At 48.0% G+C, this 3847-nt stretch overlaps 1 protein-coding gene across 1 annotated transcript in view; it reads right to left on the bottom strand.

The window, feature by feature from the left end:
* LRRC42 (leucine rich repeat containing 42) overlaps positions 1-1608 on the bottom strand; it is a 30429-nt gene extending 28821 nt beyond the window's left edge. The window contains exon 1 of the mRNA XM_006839792.1: positions 1432-1608. The gene's annotated coding sequence lies outside the window, so the exon portion shown is untranslated. The remainder of the gene's footprint in view (positions 1-1431) is intronic.
* Positions 1609-3847: the final 2239 nt, after the last annotated feature.

Genomic DNA, 3847 nt, shown 5'->3' with positions numbered 1-3847 from the left:
GGAAACCCTGTACAGGGTCGCTATGGGTCGGAACCGACTCGACGGCACTTAACAACAACAACAACAACAAGACTACTAATAAAGAGGTTGGTGGTTCAAACCCATCCAGAAGCACTTCAGAAGACAATCTTGTGACAAAGGTCACAGCCTTGAAAACCTACCGGCATGGGATTGCCACAAAAGGAGAGATTGCCACAAAAGGGATTGCCATCAAGAGACAGAATAAACCACGCTCTTCCAAATCTCAAGTTTTTTCTACTGCAGGATGGTATTTCTTAATAAAAATAAGACATCATTCTTAAGGACAAAAAGAAATATTAAAAATTAATATCTTCACCTGTTTGGTACTCACTGGGCCAAATCGTAAGTAGACTGGGGAGCGGGTGGGGGCTGCAGACAGCACTGGCTTATTTGTAAGCGCAAAACTCTTGACATACTTCCAAACACGAAAACTTGAAGAGTTTTAAGCTACCAAAAACCAACTAAGAATCCACCATCCACCGTCAGTATTCTTTTTGTCACTGTCTTTATTCAATTTTCAACTCCTCTATCTTTTTTACACACCTTCTTACCTCTCCCAAATTCCAGAAGGTAACACACCATACTCAGCTAGCTCCCTAATTTCCCATTATCTCCCACATTTTCCCATCACTACATCTTGACACTACACTTTTTCTATAGCCAACTCTATAGCTTTTTATACAAAATCCAATCCTCACACCCCAAATCCTAACCCCTCCCTTCCTCCACTCCCAGCTCCCTCCTTAAACCTCCTACCCTTCTAATCCTTCCTTGCCAGCTCAATCCCACTGACCTCCCCTACCCTTCCCGCACCATTCCACTCCCCCTGCGCCCCCATTCTCCACCTCATCCTTCACCATCTACTCTTCCCTTCCCCCACTCTAGGCTTCCCTCCCCCCAGGATCCCAATCTCTCAATTCCTTCTGTCTTCAGTCCTCAACCTTCAAAATCCCCTTCTTGGCCTAATCTCACCTTCCCCAACTTTACAATTCAAAGCCCCAACTTCTTTCTTGCCTACCCCTAGGGACCTCAAACCTAGCTCCTTCCTTTCCTTTCCTCCATGCACCCCTCAAATCCCACTCCCTTCCCCACTACTGCAATTCCCCATTCTTATCTCAATTCCCACGCATGCCCCTCCCCGATCCCAATCCCGACCCTTCTTCCACTCAAGCCCCCAACCCCGATTCTCAAAAACTACCTCCCCTTTGCATCCTGACCCCACCCTTAAACCCATCCTCCCACACCCGAATTTCCTCATCCTCACACCCCTCTCCCAATCCCCCCCACTATCTCCCACTCTGCAGGTTCTTCACGCCTTCCCCTCCCCCATTCCGCCCCCCTCATGCCCCTCCTCCGCCCCCACCCGCAATCCCGGGCTCCGTGAACGGCCCTGCCCCGGCCACCACCTACCTGTGTCCCTGCCCGAGGAAGCGAGAAGCTCCTCGGTAGCAACTCCCTCCACCCGCGGCTCAGCAGAGCGGAAGCGCCTTGGAGCCCCGGGCACAATGCTAGGGAGGGTGGGACCGAGAGAGTGGGGAAGGCGGGAGGGGGGATTGGGGCGACCTGGCGCCGAGCTACCGCGGGAGGGGGGGGCGGGGCAAAGGAGGCGCGCTTGCGCGAGTCCCAGCATGGGGGGCGGGGTCGAATCTGCAGGCGGGCTGTGGTTAAGGCAAGCGACCTGAGGGCTGAGGACTCCAGAGTCGGAAAAGGTGGGTAGTGCGCGTGCGTGCTCTTGTGAAGGCGGATTCCCTGGGTCCTCCGAGTTGTAGTGTTAAGAGCTTGACTAAGGGAGGCTAGGTAGCGCATGTACAGGCATTTTCCAGGGCAAGGCCCTTAGGCGGGATTGGGCAGCAGAGCTCGCTAAGTAAAGAAGAAAGAGGAGGAGGCGGCGGGGTCGGGGCCCGTGTGCTGAGTTGGGCGTAGAGTCTGGAGTAGAGAACTCCTTTGAGGCCGAAGGGTTTGGGGGGAGGAGCCTGAGATCGCTGCGCCAAGCGGGGCGGGGCAGAAGAGAGACTTCGCACTGGGATCTTCTGTGAACCGGCAGTAACTGGAGGCCCAGGCGAGCGGGTTGCGGACCCTGGGTTGGGTAGCCTATGCGGGGGCGGTGGGAACTCGGCTGGACGAGGGAGAGCTCGTGGTGAAGGTAGAGAGTGACAGTTGTGTGGAGACGCCTGGGGCGTAGGCTCGTGAGGATATCTACGAGCGGGAAGTCAGATGCAGGTCTGCACTATCCTCTTAGGCCCTGGTTTGAATAGTGCATTGCCCAAACTTTTTGAGGCCTGGACAATAGTGTTTTTAACCCCCAAAAGGGAAAACAATTGCAAATAGAAATATATAAAACTACCAAACTGTAACATGTAAGTTGTAATTTAGCTTGTATAGTTATGATACCCCACCAGTTGCAGTGGATTCCAACTTTTAGCGAATTTATAGGACAGAGTAGAATTGCCCAGAGGGTTTCCAAGGCCATAAATCATTGCTGAAGCAGATTGCCTCAGCTTTCTCTCATAGAACGTCTTTTTTGTTAGCAGCCAAGCACACACACATTGCTCCAGGAGGGCTCCATAGAGTTATCAATTATAGTTAATATAGGATGTGAATCGGAGATTTTTAAGTGGACTGAGAAGGGTTTGTTTCTCTGAACAGTTTTAAGCACTTATTATATAGTATAGTAACGAAAATCCACCTCAGTGGGCTTTAGATCTTTTTGAATGCTACTTCTGTCATCTAGTATTAGCTGACATCCAAGCTATGTGTCATCTGCCAAATTGACAAGCATACTTTTTGTGTCCTTACTAAGAATGTACTTATATAAGTGAATAAGAAAATATCAGAATAAGAGAATACCAGAAAGATGTTTGCTTGTGCTTTATTGACTATGCAAAAGCTTTCACTTGTGGGGATCATGACAAGCTATGGACAACATTGCAAAGTATAATATTCTGGAACACTTGATTGTACTCATGAGGAACTGTACATGGACCAAGAGATGGTTTTTGAACAGTACAAGGAAACACCGAATGGTTTAAAATTAGAAAAGGTGTGTGACATGGTTGTATTCTTTCATTATACTTAATTGCTCTGTATTCTGAGCACATATTCGAGAAGCTGTGTTATGTGAAGAAAAACATGGCGTCAGGATGGAGGAAGATTCATTGGTGGTGGTGGGCCATGGAGTCGGTTCCAACTCATAGTGACCCCACATAGGGTTTCCAAGGCTGTAAATCTTTTATGGGAGCAGAAAGCCTCATCTTTCTCCCGTGAAACAGCTGGTAGTTTCGAACTGCTGTCCTTCAGGTTCGCAGCCCAACTTGTAACCACTATGCTACCAGAGCACCTACAATACACAGATGATACAACCTTGCTTGCTGAAAGCAAAGAGGAGTTAAAATGCTTACTGGTGAATCAGATCAAAGACCACAGCCTTCGGTATGGATTGCACCTTAATGTAAAGAAAACAAATACCCTCACCACTGGACCAATAAACAACATTCTTATCAACAGGGAAAAGATTGAAGTTGTCAAAGACTTCATTTTGCTCAGATAAACCATTAACAGTCATGGAATCAGCAGTCAAGATATCAAACAACATACTGCATTAGGCAAATCTGCTGTACAAGACCTTTTTTGTTCAAGAGCAAAGATGTCAGTTTGACTAAGATGTGCCTGACCCAAGCCATGTAGCTTCGTATGGATGTGAAAGTTGGACAATGAATAAGAAAGATCATAGAAGAAATAATGCATTTGAGTTATGGTGTTAGAGAAGAATATTGGAAGTCCCACGGACTGCCAGACAAACCAACAAATCTGTGTTGTAAGAAGTAAG

The sequence above is a fragment of the Chrysochloris asiatica genome, unplaced genomic scaffold, assembly GCF_000296735.1.
Source record: "Chrysochloris asiatica unplaced genomic scaffold, ChrAsi1.0 scaffold00026, whole genome shotgun sequence".
Classification (NCBI taxonomy): domain Eukaryota; kingdom Metazoa; phylum Chordata; class Mammalia; order Afrosoricida; family Chrysochloridae; genus Chrysochloris; species Chrysochloris asiatica.
The sequence above is the reverse complement of the archived record's forward strand: the minus strand, read 5'-3'. Positions and strand labels throughout refer to the sequence as shown.